The 21,745-nt window shown below is 39.9% G+C and overlaps 1 protein-coding gene across 17 annotated transcripts in view; it reads right to left on the reverse strand.

The window, feature by feature from the left end:
- Positions 1-21,745, reverse strand: part of TPST1 (tyrosylprotein sulfotransferase 1) — a 187,860-nt gene that overhangs the window by 164,027 nt on the left and 2,088 nt on the right. For 6 of the 17 annotated variants that reach the window (XR_011424635.1, XR_011424633.1, XM_023655536.2 and 3 more), the window contains exon 1: positions 19,352-19,588. The exons of 1 other annotated variant lie outside the window; for it this stretch is intronic. The gene's annotated coding sequence lies outside the window, so the exon portion shown is untranslated. Of the gene's footprint in view, positions 1-19,351; positions 19,611-21,745 lie in introns of those variants that run through there. 10 more of the 17 variants (XR_011424636.1, XR_011424634.1, XM_070231801.1 and 7 more) reach the window with 7 other exon arrangements.

Genomic DNA, 21,745 nt, shown 5'->3' on the forward strand with positions numbered 1-21,745 from the left:
ATAAACTGGGACAGGGAAGGAGGCTCTGAGGAATGGAACTTGCCCTTTGTTAGGACACGTTTACGTTTGTAAGGTAAATATCTGTAAAAGGTGCCTCCCTCTCTGTACCAGGAAGAAGAAAGGAGATGACCTACTCTCCAAAAACTCTTAATCAATACCAAAGGCAAGGACTTAAAATCTGCATTTTATTGTGCTAGTCTGGTAACCTCCTGTAACTGACTTCCCTGCCCCTCCCAACGTTGGCATTCCTTAAGGATTAAGCATCTTTCCTTAGGCTAGGAACTGATTGCTGCGCTCACCTGTGACCGCCCAGCTCCAGACATAGACTTGCCTCCTGCTACGCCCACCGAGATAGCAGACCATTACCTGCTGTGTCCATCAAGCACTGTGCCGACATGGCAATCTTGTGACTATTGTGGGAGGGACATTTCAATCACATGCGAAACACCCCGTTTGGGGGTAGATAACCACTGTGTGCACCCCACTTCTTCGGTGCCCTTTCTTCCTTCGGGAAGAAAGGCCCCGGGCCATGGTTCCTCATAAAGCTTTGTTTAATTTTCTCTTGCTATTCTGTCTCATGTGAATTTAATTCGTTCTCCGGCCAGACGAACCCCCATTTGGGGAGAGGAAATGTCCTCCTCCCCTACACCCTTTTCCCTTTTGTCCTTCCCCCAGGAGCTATCTTTCTGAAGCAGCAGTGTACTGGGATTTCGTTTTCAATTAAACTCCATGGTTAGAAGCAAAAAGAGGGGTTGGCCCAGTGGCGCAGCGATTAAGTGTGCAGGTTCCACTTCTCGGTGGCCCAGGGTTCACCAGTGTGGATCCCGGGTGCAGACATGGCACCGCTTGACAAAAGCCATGCTGTGGTAGGCGTCCCACATACAAACTAGAGGAAGACGGGCATGGATCTTAGCTCAGGGCCAGTCTTCCTCAGCAAAAAGAGGAGGATTGGCAGTAGTTAGCTCAGGGCTAATCTTCCTCAAAAAAAAGAAAAAAAAGAAGAAGCAAAAAGAGCTGGTCAAATACTAAGAACTGGGGCTAATGCCTAGGACACAAACAGAGACAAGAGCACAAGTTAAACTCAAGCATAACATTTTTAATAGCTCAAGTTAAATGAAACGATGTCTGGGAATTGATTCAAAAATATCTGAGGGCAGATGTGTGTGTAGGAAGCGGGGTTATATATGAGATTAGATGGCTATAAGGAATAACTGTTGAAGTTGAATGATGGATACTTGAGAATTCAATATAATTTTCTATTTTTGGATACATTAGAAAATTTTCATAATAAAGAGTTAAAATGAAATCAAACAAAATAAAAAGTTTAAGTTACCAAGTTGTAACCTTCTCAGACCTGTAAATCAGAAGGTCACTCTTCTAGATTCTTCACTCATGTTTATTGTCTGTTTAAACCACTCATGAGAAGGAACACAAAGAAAAGAAAGCAAATTTGCTTCAATTATATACTCTCATTCAGTAATTCAATTATGTAATTTTTCTACCAACCTCCTAACTTTTAAAATTAAAAGTAACCACAACAGGAAAAGGAGAGAAGAAGATGGCATCGAATTAATGAAAAAGAAGCCTAGTAGATCAGTCAGAAGATCTGAGCTCTCACCTGAAATCAGTTTTTTCTTAGCCATCTGGAACTAGACAAACCACTGAGCAGCAGTTCCCTCATCCGTAAAATAGGAATAATGATAATCAAACTCTTCTCCAGACATGATTAGAGTAGAAATTACAAAAAGAAGTAAGATTGGAGAGAAAAATGCAAAAGATAAAGGAATACCTGCAAGTTCTCTTTTCTTTCAGTGCTGCTATGACAATCAAGTAGATAACATGTGAAAGGACTTTTATTTATTTATTTATTTTTTTTTTTGAGGAAGATTAGCCCTGAGCTAACTACTGCCAATCCTCCTTTTTTTTTTGCTGAGGAAGACTGGCCCTGAGCTAACATCCATGCCCATCTTCCTCCACTTTATATGTGGGACGCCTACCACAGCATGGCTTGCCAAGCGCTGCCATGTCTGCACCCAGGATCCGAACCAGCGAACCCTGGGCCTCTGAAGCAGAACGTGTGAACTTAAGTGCTGTGCCACTAGGCTGGTTCCTGAAAGGACTTTTAATGAACAAGGGCCTGTGGCATCCTTCATACACTGACTTCTGCTCATCTCCAACTTCAACTCTCAGCACTCCCCCCATGCAGCCTGCCCCCTACAGTACCCCTCCCCATCCACACTGGCACCTCCACACCTGGCCTCTGCTCATGCTGCTGCCTCCTGTGTCACGCCCTTCTCCCTTTCATACACACCTCTTCAGTGCTCTTTTCCCACCCCCCTTCCCCCAAAATTAATTGTCCCCTCTCCCGTAACCTCAAGCACTTGGCAAAAACACATTGGTTTGCACATTCATACACTGTATTGTGGTTGGTTTACCCCACTAGAGGATAAGCCCCTTTCAAGCACAAATTAAAACCCATTCATCAGACAAAATACAAAGCAAGGAATTTACAGGTGAATAAGCACCTAGTGAAACCTCTCTTACATCTCCTTAAAATACCTATAGAATAATCTGAAACAAAGCTAATGGTCAACAAGTAAATGTCAAAAATGAAACAAGGAACTACAAATACATAAAAACAAAGTAATCTGGAAGCCACAATAGAATTTTGCAATCCAATCATTATCCCACCAGGGTTTTTTTAATTGAATCTACAAAATTCACAGCTGGTGGGGAAAAGTTTTTCCAAGACATTTTTTTCCAAGAACCATACTGATATTAAAGTATTTAACAAAAATATTTTTTAACTGTTATGATACTAACAGTAATCAAACAAACAAAATAGAAAGCCCAGAAAAAAAGCAGCCTCAACTATGTATATAAATTTAATGTTTCAAAGGCAAACATCACAAAACAGTGACTAAATATTATTTAATTTATGGTATTGGGTCCCCTCATCCACACTCCTACATTCAACCATGCTTTATCTACTGTCACCCCCTGCTTATATTCTGATGTCTGTCAAATCTATTTGCAACCAACAATTCCATCCCAAATCTCAGACCTGACCATTCAAAGACTAAGGGACAACTCCATCTGGATGCTCCACTGGCATGTCAAATTCAAGGAACACCAAACAGAATTATCTATTCCCTAGTAACTCTGTCCTCCTCTTCTATTTCCTCTACTGGTCAATGAACCACTTCCTCCCAGATGCCCGAGCTCAAAGTCTGGACGCCTTTATGTAGTTTCTCCCTTAACTTCTCCATAGGTAACTAGTGAAGTCCTGTCAATTCTTCCTCCTCCATATCTCTTGGATCTATTCTCCTGTTTCTTCTCCTGCTGGCATGGCTTTAATCCTCACCCTCATTCTCTCTTACAAGAATAACTCCACAGCCTCCTAACTGGTACTCTCTGACTTCCTTCAGTCAGTTCATTCACTATCCTGTTTCAGGAATGATCCTTCTAAAACACAAATATACTTATGACACTCCCCTGCTTAAAACTCTTTCCTGACTTTCTACTTCTTCCAGAAAAAAATCCTCGCCATAACATACAAGGCCCTTCACAATCTAGCTGTTGCCTGCCCCTTGGCCTCTTCTTTCATCACTCCCCATTGCCAACACCCCCCTACACAAACTCTCACACAACACTGTCTTCGTTTTGAACAATCTGCAGCATCTTTTTTTTTAATTTTTTTTTTTTGAGGAAGATTAGCCCTGAGCTAACTACTGCCAATCCTCGTCTTTTTGCTGAGGAAGCCTGGCCCTGAGCTAACATCCATGCCCATCTTCCTCCACCCTATACGTGGAATGCCTACCACAGCATGGCGTGCCAAGGGTGCCATGTCTGCACCCGGGATCCGAACTGGTGAACCCCGGGCCACAGAGCAGCAGAATGCACGAACTTAACCGCTGCACCAGCGGACCAGCCCCTCTGCAGCCTCTCTTACTCATAACTCCCACTCATCCTTCAATATTCAGCTTCAATGCGATTCTTCTAGGAAGCTTTCCTGACTCGCATGACATAGGTGTCCTTCCTAGTGCCCTTGTACTTACCCATATCATATTACTTCTTGCATTATATGGTTAATTTGTCTGTTTTTTCACTAGATTGTGAACTCCTTGAAAGTGAGGACTTTTAAATGAGTTAATGGATTCTTGATAGCCAATAAGTGAATGTAACTAGGTTCTGAGTATAATTAAATTAGTTGTGAGTTCTTGGAAGGTACTGGCTATATCTTATCGTTTTCAGTTTTCCCCATAGCGTATAACATAAATGCTACATGCATATTGAGTGACTCCACCAGAACTTTCTCACCAAAACCAAGACAGCTAACACTTTCCTATGATTAGAAAACTGCTCTTTTCTCTTGAGTCTTAAAATATGGTTTGACCATATTTAGAAAGACTAAAGTTCAAAGTTCACTGTTGGTTTTCCCCCTCTGACCATTGCTCTTCTAATCCATTCTCTTTATTGATCAGTCTATTTCATCTGCCTCTATCATTTTACACTCTCACTGATGAATAAATCAGAATCTTATTATTTTGTAATCCCTTAGGCTCACTGCAACAAATCAGAAGATAAAGGAACATTCTGTCTTAAGAGTCATTTTACATATGAGGAAACTGAAGCTCAGAAAGGATAAGTAACTCACTTAAGGTATCGATACTTGGCAAATTATTGACCCAGTTGGAATCCAGGTCTGACTCTAAAACTATGATAGCTATTCTATGGTGCTTCCCAGACATTAGGCTTGGCATGAACAAAAAGCCATGTATGCAACAAGTATGTTGCAAATGAAGCTTTCATTAGCATTTATAAGGCTTTCATTAGCATATGATTTAAAAAATATACCTAGCTTTTGAATTATTCTATTATGATCACATCAGATCTAATCAGAATAATAGAAGAGACTCTAAGTCCATATATGCATTATGCTTCGTTTACATAAATGAGGGCATGCATATCTGCACACTTTCTGCTAGTCCCTAAAGATGTCATCTAGGCAAGATTAAGAATGGAGAACTGGATCTGGTCCTAAGAGATAACAGACATAATATAGAGGCTAGAAATTCGAATGGCAAGTGGTTTTATCAGTTTGGTTTTGCTTTAGCACAGTCACTCTCACATATAAGTTCCAACTTCTGTCATGAGAAATTACCCCTCTGACACAGTCACTCAGAACTGGAATTCTTTGATATTTTCTATAAAAAGCTGGCATCAAATCTTTGATTTTTGTCTTATTTTCTCTTACCTTTCCAAGGATTAAATAATATAGTATGTGTACAACCATGTATTGTTATTTTATTTTTCCAGATTATGCAATTTCCTTCAGTTCAATAACAAGTGAGTAAAATGCAATCCCCGGTAACGACGTCTAAAATGTGGAACATTTTTGCTAAGAAAACTTACTTCAATTAAACTTTTATTGAGCATATAAATGAGCATGATACATCATTTCCTTCAAAGAACTAGCAAGTTAGCTGGGGGAGAAGAAAAGAAACTATACATGAGATAAGAAGGTCATACAAAAAGTATGAAAAAAGGACATACAAGAATTTCAATTAAGGATTACACATCCATGGGCTCATAAAAGGCTATATGAAGAAAATGACATCATAATGAACCTTAGAAGATAAGAAGGACTCCTATTGTAGGAGTGAGGGAAGAGAGTGTTTTCAGCGAAGAAAATAAGATAACAGGAAGTCTCAAAGTGGAAGAGAGGACAGCACATATTCATAAAATATTAACTAGTTAGCTTAGCCAGAGTGCAGGAGAATAATAGTAAACAAAGCTGAAAAAAACAGAATTGTATAATCTCAGAATTGTCAATGACCTAAAGAAATCTTCCAAAATGTAATGCATGAACCCCTTCTAGCACGTAACTGTAAGAAAAGACTGGAGGAAGCATATCCATCATGGCAGAGTAAGGACCTCCAAAGTCTGATCCTCCATAAAAGTTAATGAGAACACTGGCAAAAGTGGTCAAAATCAACTTTTTCAGAAACCTGAAAATTAACCAAAGGCTTGCAACAGTCTGAGAAATGTTTATTCAAGAAAAACAGCTGACTGCCAGTAAGCAGAGTGAGCTTTATACTATTTTAATTTGCCCTATTCCCCCTCCCAACTCCGTGGAAGCCCTGGAAACCAAGAACCTGCAAACATGGTAGCTGTGAACCACAGCAGCCCAAAGCCACTTAAAGGGGCAGAAGACGTTAGGAGCTCCCCCTTAAACCATATCTCCAAAGAACTGCCACTACTTAACCTGTCTAGCAGCTCAATGGAAAAGTTTCGTTCTTAGGGCTTATCTTTATTGGACCTAAATGAGAGCACCCTCAACGTGAATAATCCTATTCCCAAGACATTTGTTAAAAATAATCAGAGGCAATTGTTTAACATCACAGCTGTCTGCAGTGGCAATAACAGTTGGAACTAACAGGACATTGATCAAAAAATTTAAAAGGAAAAACTGAGGAATAAAATGTATAGAGAGGGGGCTTAGAAAAGCTCCAATATATTCTTGGGAATTCAGAGGGCATGTACATGCCCAGGAAAGACCTGGGAAGGCCCTAATCTCTCACCTCTGGCTGACCTTGATGTTCTATACAAGCAGGAAGTGAAGGCTAAGGCACAGTGTAAACTGCTGGTGCATGAAGGCAGCCATAACACACACACACACAAACACTCACATACACACAGCCCCTCAGCAAGATATTTAACAGTTCAAGGTATTTAATGAAATCTGTCCAATCATTAGCTGACCACCAAGCTAGCCAATCAGAGACTTCAGTGGTTACACAGGACAAAGAATACAGACTTTACAGAATTAGTCCCAAAAAGTAACAAAGCAAGTAGCAACAACAACAAACTCTAGGATAGAGGGGATTTTCAGAGTAGCCATGTTATATTAATGTCATGCATCGCTTAACAACAGGAACACATTATGAGAAATGCATCATTTGGCAATTTAATCATTGTGCAAACATCAGAGTATATGTACATAAATCTCGATAGTATAGCTTACTATACACCTAGGCTATATAGGACTAATCTTATGGGACCACTGTCATATATGTGGTCAATTAACTGAAATGTCATTATGCAGTGCATGACTGTATTCACAATGTCCATTTTTCAACAAAAAACTATGAGACACAAAAAGAAACAAGAAAGGATGGTCTCTACACAGGGAGAAAAAGGCAGTCAATAGACACTACCCCTGAGGGAGCCCAGACGTTGGACTTACTAGACAAAGACTTTAAATCAGCAATTGTAAATATGTTCAAAGAACTAAAGGAGACCATGTCTAAGGAACTAAAGGAAATTATGAGAGTGATTTCTCACTGTATAGGAAGTATCAATGAGATAAAAATTATTAAAAAGAAAAACAACCAAATGGAAACTCTAGAGTTGAAAAGTAGAATAATTGAAATAAAAAATTCACTAAGTGGTTCAACAGCAAACTTAAGCTAGCAGAAGAATCAGCAGACCTAAAGACAGATCAATTTCCCAGTCTGAAAAATAGGAGAAACAAGAAAAGAATGAAGGAAAATGAACTCAGCCTCAGACCTGTTAGACATCATCAAGCATACCAAAATATGCCTAATAGAAGTCTCAGAAGGCGACATGAAGAGGAAAAAATCAAATGTATATAAATAAATGGCTGAAAACATCCTAAATTCAATGAAAAACATTAATGTAAACATTCAAGTAACTAGATAAACATCAAGGAGGATAAACTCAAAGAGATGTACACCTAGACACATTATAGTCAAATTGTCAAAAGTCAAAGACGGAGGATCTTGAAGGCAACAGGAGAAAAGCAACTCATCACATAAAAAATCCTCAGGAAGATAAACAGCTGACTTCTTACGAAAAACCACAGAGGCCAGAAGCAGTGGGATGACATATTCACAGTGCTAAAAGATAAAGACTATCAATCAAGAATTCTATATCCAGTAAAACTATCCTTCAAAAATGAAGGAAGAAATTAGGACATCCTCAATAAACAAAACTGAGAGAATTCATCGCTGGAGGAGCTGCTGTATGAAAAATAAAGGGAGTTCTTAATACTGACGTGAAATCACACTTGTCAGTAACCCAAATCCGCATGAAGAAATAAACACCAATAAAGACAACGACACAAATAGAAAAGACAGTATAAACATATTTTTGTTTGTAATTTTTTCCTTTTCCTATTTAAATGGCAACTGCATAAGGCAATAATCATAAAACTGATAAGGGGGGCCAGCCCCGCAGCCTAGGGGTTAAGTTCGCATACTGCACTTTGGTAGCCCAGGGTTTCGTCAGTTCAGATCCTGGGCGCGGACAAGGCACCACTCATCAGGTCATGTTGAGGTGGCATCCCATTTGGCACAACCAGAGGCACTCACAACTAGAATATACAACTGTGTACCAGGGGGCTTTAGGGAGAAGAAGAAGAAAAAAAAAAACTGTTAATGGGTTTTTAACGTAAAATATGTAATTTGAATGACAATAGAGCACAGAGGAAAGGGAACTGAACAGAACTTTATTAAAGCAAAGTTTCTGCATACTACTGAAATTAAGTTGGTATAAATCTGAAGTAGACTGTTTTGCCATATTAATCATAATCACCAGGAAAATAAAGAAAAGTTGTGATAAAAGAAATAACAATAACAAGCCAATTAAAATATATACTAAAAAATATTTAATATAAATATTTAATACAAAGGCACTAATGGAGGAGTAGAGACACTAAAAAGACATAAGACATATAGAAAGCAAATAGCAAGATGGCAAATATAAATCCTAATGTACTGGTAATTACATTAATGTAAAAGGATTAAACTCTCAAGAGGCAGGGATTGGCAGAATGGACCAAAACAAAAAAAAATCATTCAAATATATGCTCTCTACAATACACACTTTAGATTCAAAGACCAAAAGGGCTAAAAGCAAAAGGAAGGAAAAAGATACACCATGCAAATAGTAACCAAGACTCTGGAATAGCTATACTAACATGAGATACAGTAAACTTTAAGATAAAAACTGTTACTAGAGACAAAGGATATTTTATATTTACAAGAGGGCAAATCCATCAAGAAGATATAACAATTATAAACATATGCACCTAACAGAACCCCCAAACACAAGAAGCAAAAACTGAGAATTGAAGGGAGAAACAAACAATTCAACAATAATAGTTGGGAACTTCAAAAGTGTACCTTCAATAATGGATAAAACCACAAGACAAAAGATCAGCAAAAAAACCCAGAAGACTTGAACAACACTACAAACCAAGCAGACCTAGCAAACATCTATAAAATGCTCCAGGCAACAATAGCAGAATATATACCATTTTCAAGTGCACATGGAACATTCTCTAGAATAGACCATAAAACAAGTTCAATAAATGTAAAGAATTGAAATCAAACAAAGTATATTCTCCAACCACAATGGAATAAACTTAGAAGACAATAACAGAAAAGAAGTTTGGGAAATTCACAAATATGTGAAAATTAAACACCACTCTCTTAAGAAACCAACGAGCCAAAGGAGAAACTGCAAGGGAAGTTAGAAAATACTTTGAGATATTACAGGACATAGCAAAAGCAGCAAGAGTCATGCCGTGAGGGAAATTTATAGCTGTAAACACCTATAGTAAAAAGATCTCAAATCAACATGCTGTACACCTTAAACTTACACAATGCTATATGTCAATTACACCTCAATTAAAAAAATCTCAATCAACAACCTACTTGTCCATCTTAAGAAACTAGACAATGAAGAGCAAACTAAACCCAAAGCCAGCAGACAGAAGGAAATAATGAGACTACAGTGAAATAAATACAATAAAGAATAGCAAAGAGAAAATCAACAAAAGTTGGTTCTTTGAAAAGACTAACAGAATTGACAATCATTGAGCTAGATTAAGCAAGAACAAAAGAGAGAAGACTCAAATTACTAAGATCAGTAATTACTACCAACCTTACTAAATAAAAATAATTATAAAGAATTACAGGCGTATTTTGGAGATACTGCCACTTTGGTACCAGACCACCACAATAAAATGAATATCGCAATAAAGTGAGTCATAAATCTTTTGGTTTCCCAGTGCATACAAAAGTTAAGTTTACACTACAGTCTATTAAGTGTGCAATAGCATTATGTCTAAAACAACAATGTACATACCTTAAGTAAAAAATACTTTATTGCTAAAAAATGCTAACTATCATCTGAGCCTTTAACAAGTCATAATCCTCTTGCTGGTGGAGGGTCTTGTAAAAAATTCAGTATCTGTGAAGTACAATAACACAAGCACAATAAAACGAGGTGTGCCTGTACAGGGAATACTATAAACAACTGTAACTTAATCAAGTACATAATCTAGATGAAATGGACAAGTTCCTAGAAGACACAAACTACCAAAATCAACTCAGAAAGAAATAATCTCAATAAAGCTAGAGAGAGATGGAATTAGTAGTCAAAAACTTTCCACAAAGAAAAGCTCAGGACCAGATGGCTTCATTTGTGAATTCTACCAAACATTAACAATGAACACCAATTCTTAACAAACTTTTCCAAAATACAGAAAAGATAGGAATACTTCCCAACTCATGCTACAAGTCCAGTTTTCCCTGATTCCAAAACCAAAGACACTGTAAGAAAACAAAACTACAAATACTTATGTAAATGCAAAAATCCTCAACAAAATACCAGCAAACAGAAATCCAGCAACATATATAAAGGATCACAAACCATGACCAAGGGTAATTTATCCCAGGCATGCAAGGTTGTTTCAATAAATGAAAATCAATCCATGCCAAACGCCATATTAACAGAAAAATGACAAAAACCACATCATCATCTCAATAGGCACTGAAAAAGCATTTGACAAAATCTAATACCTTTTCCTGTGTTGTTATAACCCTCAGTTAGGATAAACACAATGAATAAACTAGAAATAGAAGAGAACATCACCAACCTGAAAAAGAACATCTAAGAAAACCCACAGCTAACTTCATACTTAATGACTCCCCCTAAGGTCAGGAAAAAGACAGGATGTTCACTCTCCCCACTTCCATTCAATACTGGATAAGAGGTTCTAGCCAGGGCAATTAGGCAAGAAAAGTAAATTAAAAGGATCCAGATTGGAAGGAAGAAGAAAGACTCTCTCTCTGCAGGGATGATATTTGTGTACATATAAAATTCTAGTAAATTACTAAAAAACTATCAGAACTATTTAATGAGTTTGGTATGGTTGCAAGATACAAGACTAATATACAGAATTCAACCGTATTTCTATATACTAGCAATAACAATCCAAAAACAAAATTAAGAAAGTAATTCCATTTACAATAGCATCAAAAGAATAAAATATTAATGAATAAATTTACCAAAATTGCAAGACTTGTATGCTGAATACTAGAAAATATTATGGAGAGAAATCAAAGAAGATCTAAATAAATGAAAAGATATTTCATGTTCATGGATTGGAAGAGTAACACTGTTAAGATGGCAATATTCCCCCAATTGATCTATGGGTTCAATGATATCATCAAAATTCCAACCGGACAAAGGTGCCAAGACAATTAAAAGCAGGAAAGAATACTTTTTGCAATACGTGGTACTTAGACAACTGAATATCTACAAGCAAAAAAATGAAGTTGGACCTCTATCTCACACCATATAGAAAATTCACAAAAATGGATCAAATACCTAAATGTCAGAGCTGAAACTATAAAATTCTTGGAAGAAAACAGAGGGTAAGTCTTCATGACCTTGGATCAGGAAATACTTTCTTTTTTTCTTTCTCTTTTTTTTTTTGGTGAGGAAGATTACCCTGAGCTAACATCCACTGCCAATCCTCCTCTTTTTGCTTGTGGAGGATTGTCACTAAGCTAACACCTGTGCCAATCTTCCTCTATCGGGATGCTGCCACAGCACGGCCTGATGAGTAGTGTGTAGGTCCATGCCCGGGATCTGAACCTGTGAACCTCAGGCTGCTGAAGTAGAGGACGCAAACTTAACCACTATGCCACCAGGTCAGCCCCCAGGCAATGGTTTCTTAAATACGAAACCTAAAACACAAGCAACAACAACAACAAAATAGATAAATTAGACTTTATCAAAATTAAAAATCTTTGTGCTTCAAAGAACACCATCAAGAAAGTGAAAAGATACCCATAGAATGGGAAAATTATATTTGCAAATCATATATCTGATAAGGGTCTAGTATCCAGAATATATAAAGAAATCTTATAACTCAACAATAAAAAGATAAATAACTCAATTTAAAAACGGGCAAAAGAACAGAGATTTCTCCAAAGATATACAAATAGCCAAAAAGCACATGAAAAGATGCTCAACATCATTATCTATCAGGGAAATGCAATCAAAACCATAATGAGATACTTCACTCCCCTTAGGATGGCTAGAATCAAAAAGTCAGAAAATAAGAAGTGTTGGCAAGGATGTGGGGAAACTGGATCCATCATACACTGCTTCATTGCTGGTAGAAATGTAAAATGGAGCTGCCACTTTGGAAAACAATCTGGCAGTTCCTCAAAATGTTAGACCTAAAGTTCTATGACCCAGTAATTCCACTCCTAGGTATATATCCAAAAGAAATGAAAATATGTCCACACAAAAACTTACACACAAATGTTCATAACAGCATTATTCATAACAGCCAAAAAGTAGAAATAATCCAAAGACCCATCAATTGATTAATGGATAAATAAAATGTGGTATATCCATAAAATTGAATATTACTTGGCAATGAAAAGAAACAAAATACTGGGACATTCTACAATATGGAAGAACCTTGAAACCATTATGCTAAGTGAAAGAAATCAGCAACAAAGGACCATATACTGTATGATTATATTTATATGAAATGTCCAGAGTAGGTAAATCTATGGACACAGAAAATAGATTAGCAGTTGCCTAGGGATGGAGCAGATGACAAGCAGAAGAGTTGGGGGTGACAGGTAAGGAGTGTACAGTTTCTCTGTGGGGTAATGAAGATGTTCTAAAATTGATTATACTAATGGATGCACAACTTTGTAAATATACCAAAAATTTTTACACCTTAAATGGGTGACTGTATGATATGTGAATTAAAGCTATTACCAAAAAAAAAATTCGGCTACGACCTACACATTAAACCTTTTAGGGTGACTGCCCACTAAAAGATTTAATAATAGAAGGTTTAAATAGGATCCAGAGTCTCCTAACAAAATATCAAAAACGTCCAGGATACAATCAAGTCACTCATCATACCGAGACCAAAGAAAATCACAATTTAAATGAACAAAGACAATTAACACATGCTAAAACCAAGATGAATCAGATGGTAGAATTATCTGACAAGGATTTTAAAGCAGCTATCATGCTTTAATGAGCAAAGAAATATACTCCTGAAACAAATGACAAAATAGAAAATCTTACCACAGAAGTAGAAGATAAAGAAAAGAACCAAATGGAAATTACTGAACTGAAAAACACAATAACAAAAATCACTAGGTGGGCTCAAAAACACAATAAATACGACAGAAGAATGAGTGAACTTAAAACTGGAAGTAGAACAATAGGAAGTACCCGGTCTGAACAACAAAGGAAAAAAAGACAGTCCTGAAAAAAAACATAGGGGCCGGCCCTGTGGCTGAGTGGTTAAGTTCGCACACTCTGCTTTGGTGGCCCAGGGTTTCGCTGGTTCAGATCCTAGGCACGGACATGGTGCCGCTCATCAGGCCACGCTGAGGCGGTGTCCCACATGCCACAACCAGAGGCACTCACAACTAGAATATACAACTATGTACTGGGGGGCTTTGGGAGAAGGAAAAAACAAAAAAACGGAAGATTAGCAACAGATGTTAGCTCAGGTGCCAATCTTTAAAAAAAAATCACAATTTGTTAAGAGAAAAAAAATAATGAAGCCTCATGCTCAGTGGGACAATAACAAAGGATCTAACTTTTTTTTTTTTAAAGATTTTATTTTTTCCTTTTTCTCCCCAGAGACCCCCAGTACATAGTTGTATATTCTTCGTTGTGGGTCCTTCTAGTTGTGGCATGTGGGATGCTGCCTCAGCATGGTTTGATGAGCAGTGCCACGTCCACACCCAGGATTCGAACCAACGAAACAGTGGGCCGCCTGCAGCGGAACGTGTGAACTTAACCACTTGGCCACGGGGCCAGCCCCAGGATCTAACATTTTTATCATCAGAGTCACAGAAGGAAAGAAGAGAGTGGCACTGAAAAATTATTCTAATAAATGGCCGAAAACATCCCAAATTTGGCATAAGACATTAACTCACAGTTCAAGAAGCTAACAGAACTCCAAACAGGATAAACCCAAAGAAATCCATGCAAAGATGTATCACAACTAAACTTCTGAAAACCAAAGACAAAGAAAAAACCTTTAAAGTAGCCAGGAGAAAGGATACATTACCTACAGGAAAACAAGAATTCCAGTGACAGAGGATTTCTCATCTGAATCATGGAGGTCTAAAGGAAGTCACAATATTGTCCAAATGCTGAAAGAACTGTCAATCGCAAATTCTATAAAGAGAAAGAGCTGACAAAAATCTTAAGAAAACTAAAGAACAAAAGCAGACCAACAGGGGCCAGCCTGGTAGAGCAGCGGTTAAGTTCGCACATTCCGCTCCCGCGGCCCAGGGTTCGCCAGTTCGGATCCCGGGTGTGGACGTGGCACCGCTCAGCAAGCCGTGCCATGGTAGGCGTCCCACATATAAAGTAGAGGAAGATGGGCATGGATGTTAGCTCACGGCCAGTCTTCTTCAGCAAAAAAAGGAGGATTGGCAGCAAATGTTAGCTCAGGGCTAAACTTCCTAAAAAAACTAAAAATAAAAAAAAAGCAGACCAACAAGTGATAGTTTATATCTTAGCTCTGAAGAACCACAAAATATGATGATAACAATATATGAGCAATATAAGGTTTTTCTTATAACACTAACTAAATATTTGGGAATTACAGATTTTCCCCCTCGCCACCACCAATGCCAATCATATAGATATATGGTGTAATGCATATTCCCTACTTCCCTAATTCTTAGTTAAAAAGAAATAGTTCTGCCACTGTTCAAGATCTTTTATCAATTTGACAGTTTTTGTTCTAGTTAAAAATTCCAAAGCTTATGAGACTAAAATCAGATCTATTTGTTTAAAAAAGGTAAAAGATATATGTGCTTCAACCATCTGAAATAAAGTCTATTTTACTTTTATTTTTTTGTCTTCTTCTCCCCAAAGCCTCCCAGTACGTAGTTGTATATTCTAATGGTAGATCCTTCTAGCTCTACTATGTGGGACGCCACCTCAGTGTGGCCTGATGAGTGATGCTATGTCAGTACCCAGGATCCAAACCAGCGAAATCCTGGGCCGCAGAAGGGGAGCATGCAAACTTAACCACTGGGCCACAGGGCTTGCCCCTGAAATAAAGTATATTTTAAATATCATCTGTTAAAGAGGAAGACCGAATGAACCTCTTTAACACTGTCATCGTTTAACTACCTTAAAAGCCAAATCATAAGACCAAACAGTATTTATCTTAATCCACTCTAATTTATGAACTGTGTGTGGGTTTAAAACAAGAATGACTACGCAAGTATGACTAGTGACCTGTTAAGCAGCCAAGAAAGAAACAGCTGGTCAACTTGCAAAACCATGAATTCAAGATGGATTTTACATTATTTACCAACTGATTCATTCAACCAATTTTTATCAAGTTTCTAAAATATATCAAGTACTGTGCAAGGCAGTGATGAAAAGATAAATAAGGCATAGTGATACTGTGATATAATAAGAATTATTGTGGAGTAGATATTAGGTCTTCGTTCCTGGTTCCTGGCACAGAGGCTCCTAAAACCCTTGGAATTTCTTGATAGAGATGAGGAGCATCTTTTGTTATCCATAACAAGCCCCTTTCAACCATATCTTGGTAGATGGGGCTGGTTGCCAGAGCGACTAATCCCTGACCTCTGAGAAGGGGAAAGGGGCTGTAGGTTGAGTTAATCACCAGCGGCCCAATGATTTAATCAATTATGCCTATATAATGAAGCCTCCATGAAAACTCTAACTGAAGGTTCAGAGAGCGAGCTTCCAGTTTGGTGAACACATGAAGGTGCTGGGAGGATGGTGCACCCAGAGAAGGCATGGAAGTTCTTAGAAGCCCCACACCCCCTCCCACAAACCTTGCCCTATGCATCTCTTCCATTTGGCTGTTCCTGAGGTTATATCCTTTATAGTAAATTGGTAATGGTGAGTAAAGAGCTTTCCTGAGCTCTCTGAGCCATTCTAGCAAATTATCAACTGAAGAGGCGGTTGTGGGAAGCCCCAATTTATAGTCAGTTGGTCAAAAGTATAGGTCACATCCTGGGACTTTCAACTATCTTCTGTAGTGGGCAGCAGTCTTGTGGGACAGAGCCCTTAATCTGTGGGGTCTGCACTAACTCCAGGTAGGGTCATAATTAAGTCAAATTGTAGGACACCCAGTTGGTGTCCAAAGAGTTAGAGAGTTGCTTAATATGAGGGGGAAAATCCACATATTTGGTGTCAGAAGTCTTGGAAGCAGTGTACAACAAACAGTAGTTCACCTTTAAGCACGATCCCAGACTTCAAGGGAACTCCTAGTCATGAGAAAAATGGGCTCATGAGAAATAATTTAAACAAAATGTGATAAGTACTTTAATAGGTACATGTACAAAGTACCAGGAAAGTAAGCAACTAACCATGCCAACAAAAGTGACATTTATCATGATTTTTAAAGGATGTTAAATACTATAGTTCCTCGAGGTTCTATCATTCCCTCTTCAAGCTCTCAGCCCAGTTCTCAGGCCTAGCTGCATATTACTGTCACAAGGGAAACACTTTTCAAATGACAAGGTCTAGCCCCACACCAGATCAACTTAACCAGAATCTCTGTGGATTTCTCAATCCCCTCATCTTTACCCTTTAAAAGCTCCCCGGGTGGTTTTACAGTAGCGCCTGGGTTGAAAATGACTGACTCTGTTCCGGAAAAACATAACCCAGGCCTCAAGCAATCTTTTGGCAATGAGGAAAGAAAGAAAAAGATTTCCGACAGGAACAATAGCATCTATGATAGACAATGTGAGGGGAGAAGAAATTAATTCTAGGGTGAAGACCTTAAAATAAGAGGAGTGTTTGTATATGTGCTTGAGGGTGCCATGAGTAGAAGGAAAGGAAAGGAAAAGATAAGCCAAGTTTGAACAAGTATCCAAGTTATCCAATAGACAGAAGAAAATAAAGAAGACTTGAAAGTCAATAAAAATGAGGACTGAATATACATCTTTGAAAACCATAGATATACAGGTCCTATTTGAAGCTATAAAAGGAAGTATAACTACATAAGGAAATTAAAGAGAAACAGATAAAAGAACAAAAAATGAAACCCTAAGGAATACCATGTTAATCTGAGAAAAACAGAGGGAAGCATCAAGGGAAGGTTTTTATTTGTTCTGGATGATGGGTATGCAGGCTGAGAAAATGAGAATATAAGGAGAGATCAAAGATGTTAGCCTTAGAAAGGAAAGCTCCGATAAAAGAAAACATCAGAAATCAGCTAAGTACAAGCACACAGAAAAATTACAAACCCTTAAGAATTCAGGACTGATGCCCACCAATTTCTTCTGTGAAGTTTACTTCACAGGCAAAATACACAATGAAGAGAAGTCAAGAATAGGACAAAAAGAGGAGAATGTCAAAAACTTATGAATAGCCATGTAGGTTTCAGCACATAAGAACATAGGGGGAAAGTCAAAACATCTCCAGGAAGCGTGAGTAAAGTTGGAGTCCAGAAGTTTAGAGGAGCACCGCAGCTCAGTTACACGGTTTTCTCTAACCTGCTCTGAAGATCCCAGGAGCAGAAAAAGCCAGCTGTTTGATTGATCCAGGCTTGAAGATCATCAGAGCAAATGCGGCAAGAGTGGCCTGAGGCCAGTAATACTGCTTTTATAATTTTTAAAAGTCAAACTCACTTTACTCTTTAAAAAAGAACTGTAGCTATTTCCTCTTTCACTCTTAGAGAACTTGTCAGGACTTTCATTCCCAAGCATTCCTGATCCCTTCAGCAGCCAATTCCAAGAAATCTAAACCTGATTCCTCTAGGCTCTTAAAAGGATAAAAATTCACTGCAGGACTGCACTGTCAGCTGAGAGAGAAACACCTGAAACACTTCTTACATACAATGCCATTTCCATTAGGAGGTAGGGGCTCTTTCTTCCCTAAAAAGAAAGGTTCAGTAAATGCTATAGATGGGGAAGGGGGAATAAAGGGGTAATTAGATCGCAAAACTCGCTAAGAATCCTTTACAAAGCCAATTAATATAAACAATATAGGACACAAAGATAGCAGAATTCAATTCTTCTGAATAAATGCAGTTGAGTAAATAACTGACAATCTAATCTCTTTATCACACTTGGAGTTCACTAATTCGTCCCGCCATCTCCCATACGACTCTTCAGGTAGTAGGTCAAATCCCTTTGGATACTGGACCCCTTGCTACCACCATCTGGAGAGTACAAAGGCCTAGAAAGAGGAAGAGGCTAACATGCGTGACACCCACCATGTGACAGGCCTACTGTGTGCCAGACTCTGGGCAAGGCATTTTACATGTTATGGGTGCAGCTCACTTACAGACGAATGAAAATGTCAAAACTATAGATCTGTAATTCAGGAAAGTATTAAAGCGTCTGAATTAAGTGTAAAGGAAAGGAAGAAGTGTTAGCGACGGTGGTCGATGAAAGCGAGGAAGGAAGAGGCGAGCTGGGAAAGGAAGGCATTTGGGAGCAAAAGAGCCAGACCCAGGGCCACATGGAGGGGAGAGGGATGTGCGACTGAACTATAGAGAGGACATGGTACAAGGGACAGGGATGGGAGTGACCCTGCGGAAGCGAAACCCGGGTAAAGGGGAGGGCAAAAGTCCGATCCCTTTGGGTTGGGGGGCGTCATCTCCGGAAGGAGCCCCGAAAGACTGCAGGGGCTGGGACGCGCTGCCAGCGCCGCGAAAATGAAGGGAAGGAGAGGGGACGGGAGGCCGACCACGGGAGCCGGGGCACGGCGAAGCCGGAGACCGAGAAACGCTGGCGCTGGGGAAAGGGGTGGGTGTAGGAGCCGGGCCCGGCCAGGACGTGGGGGCCGTGCTGGGGGTGCGGGGCTGGACAACTGTCCAGGACAGACCCGGAGATCTGCGGACAGAAGGCGACGTGGGGTCGAGAGATGCCAGGACAGAGCCGGCCGGGGCTCAGAGCCAGGTGGGTGGCGGCGAGAGGGCAGCGGGGCCCGGGTGGCGCTCCAAGTGAAGCCGCAGCGAGCGCGGCGTCCCCCTTACCTGGGATGAGTGAGGAGCCGCCGCGCCGCCTCCCCAGCATCCTGGGCGCAGCCGCTTCTCCCACCGCCCTAGGCGGGGGCCATTCCGCCCGCCCCGAGAGCCTGTCCTCACTGCCAGGCGATAGCAGCGCAGCGCCGACACTCGCCGAACCCGCGGCCGCCTCAACAGCGACTCCCGCCGCCGCCGCTTCAGCGCCCGCCGCCAGCCTCCCCGACGGGCGGGGGATCACACGCGTGCGGTGATTGGCTGCCGGGCGCCCGGCCCGGACGATGTGTCGGCATCTCTGATTGGTGAGTTCCACTGGCTACCCACCGATGGAGGCGGGGCCCGGAGTCGCCCTGGGTCCAACTGGCTCTGAGGGCGGGGGTGGGCCTGACGTCGCGGCAGGGTGGGTGCCCAGCGTTCCTGCGTGCGCGCGCTCCCCGAGGGGACCCCCGCGCAGCCACCTGCTTGGGCGGGTTGTTGCCAGAGCAAAGGTGAGCGTGGCCTAGCTGGAGGGGAGCCGCTGGCAGATGGCGGCGACCGCCCCAACCCTCCACGTGGGTGGCCTTCATCCGTGAAACCTGGGCGAGAACAAGAAAACGAGCTTTTCCAAGAAATCCCCCCTCTGCTTGTTGACTGCTTCACATACCACCGCTGTGCCCGCTGCTCGCAGAGGAGCTCTCATCTCATTGGCGATAACTTGCAAGTGCAAGTATCAAATTCCCACAATATTCCATTCCACACAAAAGTGTAAATGAGTAAGAGTAAATTCTGTCCCGACCACGGGGGAGGGGAACTGATACCTGAAAGAAAGAAGTGAGACTGGGAAAGAAGAAAAGGTCAAAGAGGGGATGGAGATGTTGGGGAGAGGGCTGAAATTTCCCAAATGAAGTGGTTCACATTTACAATTCCTTCCTAAAGGCATATCCACACCAGTTTCTGTCAAAGCAATTACTTCAACTCTATGAGCATAGATTGGAAAAAGCATAGGCTCAAGAATCTAATAGCTATATGCAAAATTCTTGTCTACCATCTCGAGATGAGTTTTGTTATCTATGGAATGAGGTCTGTAGAATATGTACCTTAGAGAGTTGCTGTAAAGATCAAATGAGGTCCACGCAAAAACTTGTACTCGAGTCTATAGCAGCATTATTCATAATAGCCAATAAAGTGGAAACAAACCACATGTGCATCAACTGATTAATGGATAAGCAAAATGTGGCATATCCATACAACAAAATATTCAGCCAGAAAAATGAAGTTCTGATACTTGCTACAATGTGGATGAATCTTGAAAATATGCAAGTGAAAGATACTAATCAACAAAAGACCATATATTGTATGAGTCCATTTATATGAAATGTCCAGAATAGGCAAAACCATAGAAACATAAAGTAGATTAGTGATGTCTTGGTCATAGGGGATTGGGGAAAAATGGTATAAATGACTGCAAATAGGTATAGGGTTTCTTTTGGGGTGATTGATGAAAATGTTTTAAAATTGATTGTGGTAATGGTTGCATAATTGCGTGACTACTAAAAACCATTGAATTGGGTGCCTTAAGTAGGTAAATTGTATAGTATGTGAATTATATCTCAATAAAGCTGTTATTTTAAAAAAAAGACCAAATGAGATAACAAACCTCTGAAAGCCCCACGCTCTGGTGCTTCTCTGAGAACAAGGGCTCAGTATATCTGTTTTCTTTTTTTTTTATTCATTTGGCCAAATCTTGTAAGCAATTTGATCTGAGGGAATTTTAAGAAATACCCACCATGATATTTTTCTTTGGAACATTTAAATCAAATGAGGAAGTTGATCTGATTTGACCCAAGCTGCTCTTAGGCAGCAAAAATGGACCACTAGGATCACAAAGCTCATCAAAAGGAAATGAGCAAGATCGGCAGGCAGAGAGCATGGGGAAAGGGAAGGGATGAGATAGCAATCTACAAGTTGCTTATCGATAGACCTGAGAGCTGCCCCCAAAGTCATTTATCCAGTCCTTTAACATTGGAGGCTGTGTCCCATTCCACTTCCTGCAAAAATCAACTGAGTAAATTTAAAGAGCTAGGTGGCTTTATTCAATGATTCATGAATCTGGCAGCATCCCTTCTAACAAATAAAAGGATACTCAAGGAGTTGTACAAAATGGAAGGTTTTTATAGGCAAAAAGAGGGTGAGACTAGGAAGTTAAAAAAAGTGGATTATTTCTGGCAAAGTTACCTTCCCTTGGGGGAAGGCAGAGGGTCTTATCAGGCAGATTACCTCACTAGAGCTGACCAGGAAATTCCAGACTGATTGGTTTAAAATTCCACTCCTGGAAGAGGCTGAAACTGCAGTTGGGTTAGGCATTAAATCTAGGTGGTGTCTAGCAAAAGTGATTCCATCTTGGGTCTGTTGTTTCTTTTTAACACT

Source organism: Equus caballus, chromosome 13 (assembly GCF_041296265.1).
Source record: "Equus caballus isolate H_3958 breed thoroughbred chromosome 13, TB-T2T, whole genome shotgun sequence".
Lineage (NCBI taxonomy): Eukaryota > Metazoa > Chordata > Mammalia > Perissodactyla > Equidae > Equus > Equus caballus.